Below are 14734 nucleotides of genomic sequence, written 5' to 3'. Positions count from 1 at the left end.
GATCATCTATTTTGCAAGAAATTGTTGAGGTGTGCCTATTCACCCCTTTCTAGTCGCCACTTTCGGTCCTACTAGAATGAAGATCGGTTTGCACAACGTGCTGACATAAATTGAGGAACTGATACACAGAGACCCTCAATTATTTGCACCCTCCAGGCATGAAAGAACTGCACCACTCATGAGGTAAATCATGTACGGCGTAAATCAAATCTGCAAGGACGCACAGGTCAGAATCAACCAACAATTATGTGAGGATGGGTCACCTTGGCAGAGGATTCGCCGGTAGTGCAGACTGCGGCGACGTGTGCTCAGGACAATGAGGGCTGCAGGCTCAGCAGCAGTGTGGGCTTAGGCTCAGGCTCAGGGGCGCGGGATTGACGGCGGCGGGAGGGGCATAGGCAGCAACGAGACAAGGAGGAGGCATTTTAGGACGAGTGGGTAGGTTTTTTGGTCTGATATTTTTACTAGTGGCAACTGCAAGTAATTACGTTGCAACATGAGGGGAGGTTGGGACCGGCCGGCTCGTTTCTCTGGCAAAACATCTTAGGGGCCGTTTCACCGATTCTACCCGAAAAAGCAAAGCATTTCACCAAGAATTGCCTCAGGCGATTCTAAGGAGAATCGGTTTAGATTCCGTGAACCAAACAACACTAATAGTAGAAAAAGAGTCCTACAATAAAAGACCACCCGCTTAAGAGGCCAGTAAGGCCAGAAGACAATGGCATGGCGGTCCAGCTCTGGTCTGGTCGGGGGTGAAACCCACGCATGGGGGAGAAACCAAACCACTGCTGAAGACGCATTTGGACAAGGGCGGGGATGGTACTTTCCCGGGTGAACCCCTAATATTCCACCGGGGAATCTAGCTCCCCCAGTCAAGGCTAGGAACCGATCTCACGCTGCATCTCCTCGCGAACAACACCGATAGCGTGTCCTCCCTTGGCGGTAGCAGTTGCGCTTCTTCCTCCGGTGACCAGGTATGTGGTGAAGTGCTTCTCCCCTTCTGTTCTAATTGCGCCAGCGCCGCACACCCCGCGTGCCCACACTGCACCATTGATCGTCCAGTCTAGCTCTCCTATCCACTACCCATCCAGGCTCTACCTCTCATCGCCACTGGCTGCGAGACCCCCTGTCTCCTAGCCGGTGCTGCGGTGCTGGTCTGTTGCTACTCTGCTCTACTACTTGTATTACTGCCTATCTCTTCCACGCTTTTATCATAATTTGTGAATGGCTTGTGTGCTTATGGTGCATTTGGTAGAGCTCTAGCTCTGAGAATTCTTGGAGCTGAATATTCCTAGCTTACGAGCTGAAGCTATGGGTATACCGTGAGTATTTAGATGAGTCATTTTGTTTCTATTGTAGTCTAAAAATAGAGACTTAAACTACTTTATCTAAGCCTACAAACTCAAGATCTAGCGTGAAGCTTGGAGCTGGAGCCCTGCCAGGGCATTACTGCTTGTACTTGTGTTGTTCTGTTCAGCTTACTGCATCTGTTCTATTCAGCTTGTGCTTGTGCTCTGAATTGGACAATTGGTTTTGATGACCTAGGACTCTGAAAATGTAAATGGAATGATTGTATGCTATACACTGCTAATCTGCTACATTGAGCTGTTACAATGTCAAATCTCAATTTTATTGGCTGAAAGTATATTATGAAACATGAAATACTTTAAAAAAATTGTATCTAGCATTTGTATGATTCTAACTGATTCATATTTTGGATTGAAACAATTTGGATATGCACTACTATTAGCTGCTAAATATTTTCATGCAAGCATCTCCTATTTAGTTTTGTATTAGCACGTTTTAGATTTTTTTTTTCATATCCTTTTCACATGTTCCATTTTTGGCAAACTGCAATAAACCGGTTACCTAGTTCCATTTTTGGCAAACTGCAATGTACATGGATGAATTTTTGTATTCTTTTTAATTGATTGATGCTATTTCCTAACCACATCAGGATATCATTCTGGAAGATATTAGTCATTTCTTAGCTTTCCCTATGTTCCAATCCATCATTCATTGCTAGAATTTTATGCGTTCCTTGGGAGGCTCAATCCATCATTCATTGCTAGAATTTTATGCGTTCCTTGGGAGGCTTAAGCTTCAGTTGAAAAGTGTAAAAAAAGCTAAACTAATATCATACTGATGTTTATATAGCTGACAATACATGTTTTGTCTGTAATCTAACATTTGTTTGGATAAACTATTTGGCTATTTGGACTGCTATGTCTTCTGTTTTCCATTTCTTGGAAATGGATTACAATGTGTTGTACAATTTGTTGTCTTTGGGGCAGCTAGAGTGATTGAAGCTAATTTTCCCCTTGACTTCTTATGTTGACAGGCAATTTTGCTAGGACCATGAAAAGGCTTCAGCTGACAATCCTGTTGAACATTAAGGTGTAATATATATAGAGCAGTGGTATAAGTGATTACTTTTTCTCACAACACATTACAACTGAAACTCTCATTTGTCAGTTTTATTCAATTAGGACTTAAGGCAACATAGGATCTGATCAGATTTACAAACATTACAAATGAAAACATATAATCTGAAGCCATGTTTTCTTTGCCTATATGCCATGTGCTGCCTAACGGTAAGAGATCGGAAGCATGTAACAGTTCAAGTTCTTCGACACTCGATGCTTGTTCATGACTTTCTCAAGGTTTGTGGGACTACCTACTACATGGCCAGTTGGTTGAAGGTGATACATCTAGACCACTCAAGTCCGAGTACTTTTGAACATGAATTTGAGTGCCTATTTTTTTGAAAAAAAAAGCTGTGCATCCTAGACGTCTTGTGGTGCAGAGACCGAAACTTGTACTTTCATTATCTAAAAAACCTAGTACATGTCATATTCTATATCTATACTAGGAGCATTTATGAGCTATTGTTGGCTAAATTGCAGTGATTTTTCTTTGGTTCAGGTAGTACAAAGTTGGGTACCCGGATGAATCAAGCTATTCCTATCAAATGGTGCCAAAACCTCAGAATTTCCCATGAACTGAACACCTAATAGGCTTCAGACTTTTTCTTTTGGGTAGGTTATTCTTTTTTTTTATGATGTCTTGTGCCAAAAAATTTTTATGATGTCTTGTGTCAGAAGCAGGACCAGTATTGAGCTTTGCTTGCTTTCTAGTAAAATTCATTTCTTGTTCCCATACTTTGGTATCTGTAATTTGTCATACTAATGTGAATAGATATAGTGTTATACATTGTCCACGCATGAGATGTGCCTCGGATATGCATACCTGTACTTTTTTAATCTCAATACAGACCTGTGATAGTATCTCTGGACTAATCGAGGCAAGATGTACATGGATTTTGAGTTTACATGATTTTAATTTGCACCACGATTTGTACTTTTGTAATGTATATTTGTGTTGTATTTCCGTCTAGTTCTTTTCTAATATACGCAGAGGTATTACACATATTCCTCGAAAAAAGAGAAGGTATTACACATAAGCCTCATGGAACCGATCCATGCTAATCAATGGCATCCAAATGATGCAAACAAACCAAGGTAATTAAACCTCCAACATGTGAGGGGATTGAGTGGTGGAAGAGAATCAACCCAATGCACCATTTGGACTGTTTTACACTTGGAAAATGCCCCCAACTTGTCAAACAAGCCCTTAACGATCACATTGTCCCTTGCCAAGAGTGCCACTTGACTTGGAGCATGGCGTGTTGGAATGTTTTCCTATTTCTCTAATTCCAAATATTCCAACAAACGTAGATGAAGATGGCATTGGCTTAAGTTATCCAATTAATATTTTATTGAAAAAATGGCTCCATTCTTCATATAAATCCAATGTGCAATTTGGAGCCATTTATGTACATCAACGCATGAAGGAAGAGAAGACTCTAGCTGCAGCTACTGCAAGCAAATTTGATGTGAGATTTGGTTCCGATATTCCGGTAGGGGAAGGATAATGTCGTTTTGGTCGCATGTGATGTTGACGTACAGGGCTTCCGATCAAGCTTCGACCTGAACCTTGCAATCGATACATCACACAACGAGTTGATAAGCCACACACAGGCACACTACATAGTTGACCTGATCACGAGGATTGTACTCTGCACGCAAATGAACAATGAGCAAGAATGAGAAAACGAGAAACTGAATTGCTAGATTAAATTAGTCGCAATCCTTCACACGGTCTATTCGAAACACCCACGAAAAACTAGTTGACACACGCATACGCAGGGGAATCCTAAAGAACTAACAGTGGTGGCGGCTAATATTTATTAGGGATGCAAAAGGCCACAGCGGTAAGGATATTGCGGCCATCTATGGAAGGGGCATGCGTGACTATTGGGGGACGTGGCCCATGAGCCCACCACAAATTACATGGCAAGTTGAGGTGTGGAAAGAGCTAGAGTCGGCCCTAACTCTTTTTGGTAGGGTACATATGAGACACACACGACCTACGCACACCAATTTAATTAGGATCACCAATTTGGCCGGTCATTTCTTAGCATTCTAAACCAGTGATACGGTAGAATGATGATTCCCCTTGGTACTGTTGATAATATTGTATTGTCGAGGATTCCTTAAATGAGTGGTGGAGACAACATAAGTTCTGCGCGGTGGTTTTGTCGCATGTCACAGGATGGGTGCAAACCTAATACAGTAGCTTTTGGTTGTTTGCCGAGTGTTTTGGCTAGCCTGGGAATGTTGAGTCAGGGAATGCGAGCTCATGCCTATGCAGTCAACATGGGATGGGTACTTGACTCAGCTGTTCACACTTCTTTGGTGACAATGGATGCAAAATGTGGAAGGATGGCTGAGGCTCATCAAATTTTCTCAAGCACAAGCAATCCAAGCCTTATTGCCACTAATTCTACGATTACAACATTTGCGCAACATGGCTTGGCTGAAGATCCGCTCAAAATTTTTGAAAATATGCAAAATGGTGGCCAAAAGGCTCACCTTGTGACATTTTTTGGAATCCTGACTGTGTGCGTACGTGCTGGTTTAATCCAACAAGGTCATGACTACTTTGAATCAATAGGCACTACGTGAAAAAAGTTATTAATGAAGGGTGATAACCATCATTAATGACAGGTCACATACTCGTCACTAATGAGGTCAATAGTGACGGGTCATAACTGTAACATGTAATTAATATTCAGTTAATAGTGACGGGTCAACTCATCACTATTAACTGAACATTAGTGATGGGTAAATGAACATTTTTCGTATTTTTTGGACAAAAAAATCAAAAAAATATTTTTCACCGAGCCATCCCAATGTAGGCCCATCCTATATGCCTCACAAGCCACATGTTTTCACATTGGTTTCAAGTTTGCGTTCCATAAGAATCGAACATGTGACCTCCTCCTCGCGCGTGTAGTTACCTTACCACCTTTGCTATCACGTAGTTGTGATAGAAACCGGATATTTTATCCTTTTAACCTTCTTTACCGAAGGTCATTAGTAATAAGTCATAACCATGACCCGTCACTAATGACTAATTTTGCCAAATTTCGTCGAGGGTTATAATTTGATAAGTGACCCAGAGTGCATTCGGTAAAACAGGCATAACCTTTATACACGGACTCTAATTTTGACATTTTTTGACACTACAGACATCTACAGAAAAAGTTTGAGTTTGAGAATTTTTCGAGGCAAAAAATGGCTTGGAAGATTGAGTTCTTACCCTCAGAAGTTTCTGCACCATTTTCAGAATGCGCATTTATGTCCATAGCCACCACCCCTTATATCAAACTTGAGCAGAAATGTACAATGGTTCCTATTCTAGTGCTGGCATAGGATAACCCATCACTGACTAGGTGAGAAAAATAAGAGAAAAATAAAAGAAAAATAAAAAATGTACAATGGTCACTAAAGACTGGCATAGGATAACACATCACTGATGAGAGGTCACAACTTGACCCGTCACTAATGAATGATCTAGGACGACCCGTCGTGATAGGTCACAACTTGACCAGTCACTAATGATTAGCTTAGGATGACCTGTCACTAATGATAAGGTCATTAGTGACGGGTCACAACTTGACCTGTCATTAATGACTGACCAAGGACGACTTGTCACTAATGACGATGGGTTACAACTTGACCCGTCACTAATGACTGGCTTAGGACGACCCACCACTGATGACCTTATCATTAGTAATGAGTCACAACTTGACTCTTCACTAATGATCTAGTCATTAGTAACGGGTGATAACTTGACCCGTCATTATTATCATCGGTGACGGATTATGTTACGACCCGTCACTAATACCACTCATTATGACGAGTTTATATCTGGTCCCTATCAGAAAGCACATTAGTGTCGCGTCCGTATTGGACCCACCTGTCACTAATATCATATTAGTGATGGGTGTTGAGTAGCCATTGCTAATATGGTGTCTCCTTTGAGAGGAGCAGTCTATGGCATTGAACCTAACCCTAACCACTACACATTTATGGTTGACCTTTTAGAATGATGATTCCCCTTGGTGTTGAATATTGTAATGTCGAGAATTACTCAAATGAGCTTATGGATATTGATGTGCTGATAATGTCATACTCAAGCAGACAGTACTCTAGTATGTATCTAAAATACGAAAGCATACTACTCTTAATCATTTCTCTATTGCTTCTGCTAACAAATCCTAGACGAGCCAATTGATCCTTGACTTAATTTTTTTGTACTGTAGAATATTTTAGCACAAAAAGGAGACAGAACTCAGGAATCTCTACCTAAGTAATTGTCTTAGAGAAAGAACTCACGAAGCACCAGCCTACTTGGAAGGAAGCTAAGGTTCATTTCTAAACTATAACAAACCTAACATTGAACTTTTTTCATACTGTTCATATTGTTCGTTTCGTTAGTTTATAATTTTGCATATGCATGGAGTCGTATTTTCAATTGATTGAATTGATGCATTTTGTGCAATTTTGGATGCATGTAGATGTAAGAACCAAATCACACTCGGCTTAATTGATAGTACCAACTGTCTATAAAGATAAGAGCTAGGACACACCTGTCATTTGACGTGTCGAGTGCTAACACTCATCTAAAAACATCCATTGCAGCAATTATTCGATTAAAACGAGAGCAGTTTTGGTAGTCCCGATGTATGCTCAACAAAGCTTAATACCACAATATATACTATTTACAACATAGTTTCATTACAACATATGAATACAGTATAAATATTTAATATTACATACCTTGGTAATACTACCAGTTTCTACTTATTATTAGAGTTTTCATACGCAATGAAAAGTATTAACAAACAAAAGATCAATGGCACCATTGCCCAAAAGACCCCACCAAGTCTAGCTCAATTAAACATCCTCTACTCTGCCCATCGCTAGCATAGGTAGGCTAGAAACATCCATATACACTAGTTCATTGCTACCTGCAATAATTTAAGAGCAGCATCCTGAGTATGAAGGTACTCGTAATACTTACATAATATAGGTATATACTATTCCTAACTCAAGGACAATGAATTTAATTGAATAGAAAGGAATAGCCATAAAGTTAAGTTGATTCAACGAAAAGCACTTTAATCAATGTAATGATAGGACCGAGATTGGAGACTAGAGGGGGATGAATAGACATCTCAACATATTTCTTTTGAAATCGATGGCCTTCTCCTATTTGGATCAACTAACACACCTCAAAACTCAAGCGAAACCCAAAATAGGGAGAAGATTTAACAACAGAGAGTCGAGGAAACATGACTCCACGGATGGTATATGTACCATAGGTTCCATTTAAGATCAGTCCATGTGTCTTAGCACTTGAAACATCACAACATGCAAAGAAACAAGAAAAGATGAACACCGAGCAACAAAACTCTACAAGTCGATTGTCTAGAGGCAAGAGAATTCAAGAATATATAAAAAACTATATTGCAGCAGAGGTCAGCCCTATTTTAAACAGATAATAAAGATTTTTCCTCACAAAGCTCTCACCTAATACATAGACTAAGCACACCTCTTCCTCTCCTCTAAAACCCTAGCACAAGGCTCTCATATGGATGGCACAAGGGGCTCAAGTTGCTAGTCTACTTCCTCCCATAGCCTTACCCCTCGTTGGAGCAAGAGTTCGTCTTGTCCCAGCAAGTACAGTAAGAGTTTCTTCAAAGGAGGAGACTTAAGACAAAGTTTGAGAGGAAGAAACACCACAAATGTATTGTAGTAAAAATATGGATTGGGCTAGGGGGAGTATCACAGGAAGACTTGTGATTGTGCTCCTTCGTGCTGTGTTGAGCGTGTCTTTCTGCTCAGATGACCCTGGCCCCTTATTTATAGGGTTGGGCGTAGCTTAGCATACAAGTTTACCACTATATGCAAAATATCCAGGATCAAGCTGAGTTACATGGCCTTATCCTGGATAACTACTTTTTACCCTACATAGAAGATAAATATCTACCATGGTAACTGTTGTGGTGCTGGTACTCTAAGGGGTGAGCCGGTCGCCAATTGCGGCCCGGCACCACACTGCCATGGGTGTCAGGATAACCTCCATTGTACTAGGGTGTCAGGACGGCATCCACTAGCCTAGGTACTTAATGCTGGTCACTTCGTTGATGTTTTGGCGTTGTCACTGCCGCCCCCAGCCGGTGACCTCCGAAAGCCTATTCACCATCAAGCAGCAGCTAGACAAAACCCTTTGGAATTACTTCCTAAGGTTTTCCCAAACCAAGGCCTAGATAACAGGCATATCACATTCATCGATTGTTTATGCCGCAACCCAGGGTTTGGCCGAAGGGCCCCTGTATGATCGATTGAGCCGGTGCCCCATACACTTGGTGAATGCCCTCATGTGCAAATTCGAGGAATACGAACATGCAAATATGAGGAATTGTCCAAATAATATTCTAGTTAGTCATTGAGACGATCAATTGTGTAATCACAACTCTCAAGACTAACTGGAATATCACCCCGGTAGTCCCGGCATGTATTTTTCTTCCAAGATCAGAACACACACCTTTACAACAAGCATATCATCACAAGATATAATAAAGAGCAAGTAATTAAAAATAAGTTACAAGTCTTTAAGCACGTAAACTTTACAACAAAAATATATGATCCAAACACCAATAGCGTATCTACGCAGCGGAAAGTACATAACTACAAAAGGTGGGTAGCGCCATTTTCCCTAAGGTGCCACCCCAAAATATCCACATACAAGTAGTAGGCACTACTCCTGCACGTCGCCTACGTCGGCGGCGTGAAGTAGCCAAAAACTAATGCTTCCTCACTTGAAAAGCAAACAGAGCATGTGAGTACGAAGTTACTCACAACGCTTAATCCATAGTAGGCACTTATAAATAGCCCGACTCCAAGGAGAATGCAATTTGGATAATTAGCAAGAACTTAGCCTCAAGGTTAAGTAAGTTCTTAAGCAAATGCAGCAATTTTGACTCAAGTGTAAGCATTTACACCTAACCATAAACAACCTTCTATCATGAGATCATTACCATACCATAATTATAATTTGAACCATATCAAAACTTCAACAACATCACCTTACATTTCCCAACATACCATCACAACCACAACCGAAACTCTACGATTGATGCAAATGGACAGCAGCGTACTCATAACTGAGAGCGCAGCAATTCGAATTGTTTTACACCCTGCAGGGGGTTCTCCATTACCCACATGACTTGAGGATCATACGCTTTGCGCTACCACACAGGTCCACACAAGGGGGTACTCATGTCAACCTTTCCCAAATAAGCCCCAATTGTTTGAACATGTGCCTTGATATGCGGGGGTCATCTAGAACTACTCCCAGAGCAAACTAGATACCCCTTCCAAGCCTATTATGCCAACAAAATCTGAGACTAGGACGCCAAAAGATCACAGCTACATAAGATATTCAGCTCATCCGTCCCATATTCGAATACGTGGTATGTACGGAAAAGTACTAAAGCCAACTACAACAATAGACGGTGCTTAATAGACTCAAGCAACTCTATAGCATCCAAGACTCCCTTCTCAAGCCATCCCTATTGCCTGCCCAAATCACACCAACCTCCATCTTCCATATCATTGTATAGAATAGTAAGCCCTAAGCTCGTGAACGACAGTCGAACCATCGCTTGACTTCTACCGAGGACCTAAGCCTTGCCAAGCATAACGCGTTCATTTTAAGTTAGACCATTAAGTGACATGAACAACCCAGGTTACAACGGACCAAGGGATAAACAACGTCAAGGGAGGATAGTGCAACAATTAGGATCTAACCGTCTGAATCCGACACTTGACTCATTACAATGCGAACATACATAAAGCATATCTTATCAAGTTATCTCATACAAGATCCGAAGTAATAGGTGCAGTATGCTTAGATGTTTGCCTTGTTTATTAGCTTCACCAATAACAGAAATAACCTCCGGATCACCCTCCATCATAGCCTCGTCACCCTCCGATCCTTCGTTCATTAAATAAGAACGAGTATGAAAGAGATGCGATGATATGTGCTACAAGATGTATAACAGTACAAGATGCATCATAAGCATAAGCTAAAGGCACAAGACATACAAAGGAACAAAGAAGCTTTGCGAACTAAACAACATTGGAAAATAACAGCTGCCCAGATAGTCCAGGTTAGGCCGAAGTATCCGGGTTCGAACCATCCAAGTGGGGTCGGACCTTCTGGGTCAATCTGTTCTCGATATTTTTCTAACTCAATTGGTCCGGACTATCCGGGCTGGGCCGGATACTCCGGGTCAGCCAGATTGTCCTGGTTATACTCCACGGGGGAATCTCGGGAAGTTCTAATCTGAATTACCCAGAGTCTCTAGGTGGATCCAGAACACTCCGGATTCTGGCGGCCCAAAACTCACGGCAATTCTCGCGATTGATTCAAAAGTGCATGTTAAATCCCTTCCATCCAAACATGCATAAGGATGAGTACAAGAGTTCTAAACTCAAAACAAACTCTAAATTGTAACGATTTTTTAATAGAAATCAACGGGATGCCCATGTGCAAAGCAAAATTTTTGGTGAATTTGATTTGCATGTTAAAATCCTTACCACATAAATATGCAATGGTACTCATACACTAGTTCTAGACCTAGTACACTCTAGCAACACGAGTCACTAATCTTCACCTCATTTCACTCATAAAGCTCAAAACCTCAAGAACATGAGGTGCTTGGCCAATCTTCGATTTGCAGCCCTCAACACCATATAAAATCAAGTTAAAATGTTCAATGCCATCAAGGAGAAACTTGGGATACTTACCCACAGTCCCTTGCCAAAGCTTAAGGATGTTGATTTGGGGAAGAATCGAAGGAGAACACTTGAATAAGGGGAGCAACTTGCTGCAATTTTCAGCACCATAACGGGCGACGAAATCGATTGCCACTCCTCCAATTCTTCATGCATGTGAGCAAGAATTAGAGGGATGGAGAGCTAGAGAGGAGGGGATTTCAGTGATAATACATTAATACCTTAAATCCAAGGGCTTTGGGGTGGGATTTGGGTGGAGAGTGAGAAAGTTTGAGTGGGGGAGGGAGGGAGCAGCAGCTCCTGCTACTGTTTGGGTGTGGGGGGGGGAGGAAAAGAGAGTGAGGGAGCTGAGGTGGAGGGGTGGGGTTGCTGCCCAAGTGAGGGAGAGGCTGTGGGGCTATGGGTCCCACACGTAAGAGAAAACAAAAGTTCAGCTGAAAAATAAATCTTTCTCTCCCCATTCTAATAGCCCAAAGATTAGAACTCTATTGTTTCCCACATTCTCACGAACTCTAACATCGGCCATTTGTAAAATATGAAACAAGTAACAAACCACCATATGAAATTCAATAAATTAACAATGCTTAACACATAAACATGATGCTAATGATGCTAATGACATGTGCATGCTTAATGACGTGACAGTAGGGGAGTAAAAGCTCCACCAAAAGCTCACGCAAGCTACCACAATACCCAGCATCGAGCCCGAGAAGTTGCACTCACAAGCGGTGTCCTCACATGCCCCTCCTCCTCCATTAGCAAAAGGGACTCTGAGGTGGCTCATGGTTCCGGAGTCCATGAGGGACGACAACGATAGCAGTGTGGCCTCTACAACATTAACCAAGGCCGCGGGGCTCCGAGCTCGACCCGTCCTAGGGGCCATGGCCGAGGATGCCCCGGAGCCCTTCCAGAGTAGCACCACACCCCAGGTCGGCACCCTGAAGAGGGACACTGGTACACTCTACACGGAGCAGGACACGGGCACATCAGCAAGGACTACCGAACACTTATAACCTTCCGATAGGAATATGTTGGGAGGCAGGCAGCCACACCATGGCAGAGGGGGCCAATGATGGGAGGCTCGAAGACCGTAGACCAATGGTAGGCTGCCAGATTGATCACATGGCCTTGTGAACCCTCCCTAGGTGGCTCTGCCTTCTCCGCCTCCACCATTCGCGGAGTACTACAATGACAAGGGGCCCTAGGTCAGGCAGGTGGTCCTCGCCATAACAGGTGGAGGGAGCTCTAGATGTTCCTTGAAACAGCAGCGACGAGAGTACACACGTGGGGTGAACCACATTGGGGCAACCAGCATCCGTCGTCAGGCTGCCGGATGGGTCGGTGCCCCCATAATGTTTGGGCGTGGGGGAGAGGAGAGGAGAGTGAGGGAGCTGAGGTGGAGGGGTGGGGTTGCTGCCCAAGTGAGGGAGAGGCACCGACCCATCCGGCAGCCAAAATGGGTCCCACATGTAACAGAGAACAAAAGTTCAACTGAAAAACAAATCTTTCTCTCCCCAGTCTAATAGCCCAAAGATAAGAACTCTACTGTTGCCCACATTCTCACGAACTCTAACATCGGCCATTTTTAAAATACAAAACAAGTAACGAACCACCATATGAAATTCAATAAATTCACAGTACTTAACACATAAACATGATGCTAATGGCATGTGTATGCTTAATGACGTGATTAGGGAAATTTGGGACATGACAAACCTCCCCACTTAAAAGAATCTCGTCTCGAGAGTCGGTACGAGTTGGGGAAGAGTTCGGTGAAACAAGGAACTTCATGATTTTGTGAGAAACCACGCTGTGAGGATTTTAAACTAGAGCAATACTTACGAGTTGGAGAAGAAATCTGGATAATCAGCACGAAGTCGATCTTTCCGTTCCCATGTCGCTTCATCTTCGGAGTGATTACTCCATTGCTCCTTGAGAAATTTAAAGGTGTTGCGTTGTGTCTATCGTTCGGCTTCGTTGAGGATATGAATAGGGTGCTCGCTATAAGAAAGGTCAGGTTAAAGTCCTTGGTCATCCACTGTCACAACTTTAGGTGGAACGCGGAGACATTTCTTCAACTGCAAGGCATGGAAGACGTTGTGCACAGTGGAGAGGGATGGAGGTAGCTCCAATTGATAGGCCATCTTGCCACATCGGGCAACAATTTGGAAAGGACCAACATATCGCGGCACTAACTTTCCTTTGATTTGGAAACACCGCATTCCCTTGAGAGGAGAGACTTTGAGATAGATGAAATCTCCAATTTTGAAAATGAGCTCACGCTAGTGACGATCGACGTAGCTTTTCTAATGACATTGAGCTGTGAGAAGATTCTTGCGGATGGTGAGGACATGCTCTTCTGCCTCTTTGACCAAATCTGGGCCTAGAAAAGCTCTTTCTAAAGGCGACATCTTAATGCTAGATTGGTAGCTGTTGTTTCGGCAAATGGCAAGCAAATCTCCCATTGCTTTCCATACGTAAAAGTGCAAGCTCGCAATAGGTCTTCAAGAATTTGATTCGCCTGCTCGGTTTGACCATTGGTCTAAGGATGGTAGGCGGTGCTATGGAATAACTCGGTACCCATAGATTCATGAAGGATCCTCCAGAAACGAGAGACAAAGATGGATTCATGGTCGGAAACTATCTTCATGGGAATGCCATGGAGGCAAACTATTCAAGCGAGGTATAGCTTTGCATATTGCTTAGTAGAAAATGTTGTCTTGAGGGGAAGAAAATGAGTAGACTTGGTTAAACGGTCCACAATGACCCAAATCGAGTCGTACCACCTAGAGGTCTTAGGAAGTCCGATAATAAAATCCATTTTGATCTCCTCCTACTTCCAAGAGGGAATGGGCAGGGGTTGGATTGTACCAGCCAGCTTGAGATGTTCGGCTTTCACTCTCCGACATACGTCGCACTCGGTGACATAACGAGCGATTTCACGCTTCACGCGGGTCCACCAAAAACGTTGCTTGAGGTCTTGATACATTTTGGTGCTTCTGGGATGAATAGACAACAACGACTCATGTGCTTCATCCAAGATCTTCTTCCTCAACTCATGGACCTACGGGACCACAAGTCGCTTCCTGAACCACAAAACGCCTTGATTATCCTCCAAAAAGCTCACAGCTTTGCCCTCCTTCATCTTGTCACAAATTCAGGCCATACCCTTGTCATTCTTCTGTGCTTCCTTAATTTGATGGAGGAGGGTGGATTGAATCTCAAGATTAGCAAGAAAACCCTCTGAGACCATATTGAGTCCCAAGTCTCCGAAAATCATCACAATGTGTGGTACTTTCGGGCTTGACCATAAGACAATTGCACCGAGCTTTTCGGCTCAATGCATCGGCAACGATGTTCGCCTTGCTGGGATGATAATGAACCTCCAATTCATAATCTTTGATCAATTCAAGCCATCTCCACTACCTCATGTTGAGGTTGGCTTGAGTGAAGATATATTTATGACTCTTGTGGTCGATGTAGATATTGCAAAGATTTTCAAGGAGGTAGTGGCGCCAGAT

The 14734-nt window shown here is 42.7% G+C and overlaps 1 long non-coding RNA gene across 2 annotated transcripts; it reads left to right on the top strand.

Moving 5' to 3' along the window:
* Nucleotides 1–740: 740 nt before the first annotated feature.
* On the top strand, nucleotides 741–3218 carry LOC133925864 (uncharacterized). Of its 2 annotated transcripts, none has more exons than XR_009911023.1 (3): nucleotides 741–974; nucleotides 2342–2702; nucleotides 2926–3218. It is a non-coding gene; the product is annotated as an uncharacterized LOC133925864 (long non-coding RNA). The 2 variants fall into 2 exon arrangements; XR_009911024.1 differs by lacking the exon at nucleotides 741–974 and adding an exon at nucleotides 986–1154.
* The last annotated feature ends 11516 nt before the right edge of the window (nucleotides 3219–14734 follow it).

Source organism: Phragmites australis, chromosome 8 (genome assembly GCF_958298935.1).
Source record: "Phragmites australis chromosome 8, lpPhrAust1.1, whole genome shotgun sequence".
NCBI lineage: Eukaryota > Viridiplantae > Streptophyta > Magnoliopsida > Poales > Poaceae > Phragmites > Phragmites australis.
This window is presented reverse-complemented; position numbering and strand designations above follow the sequence as displayed.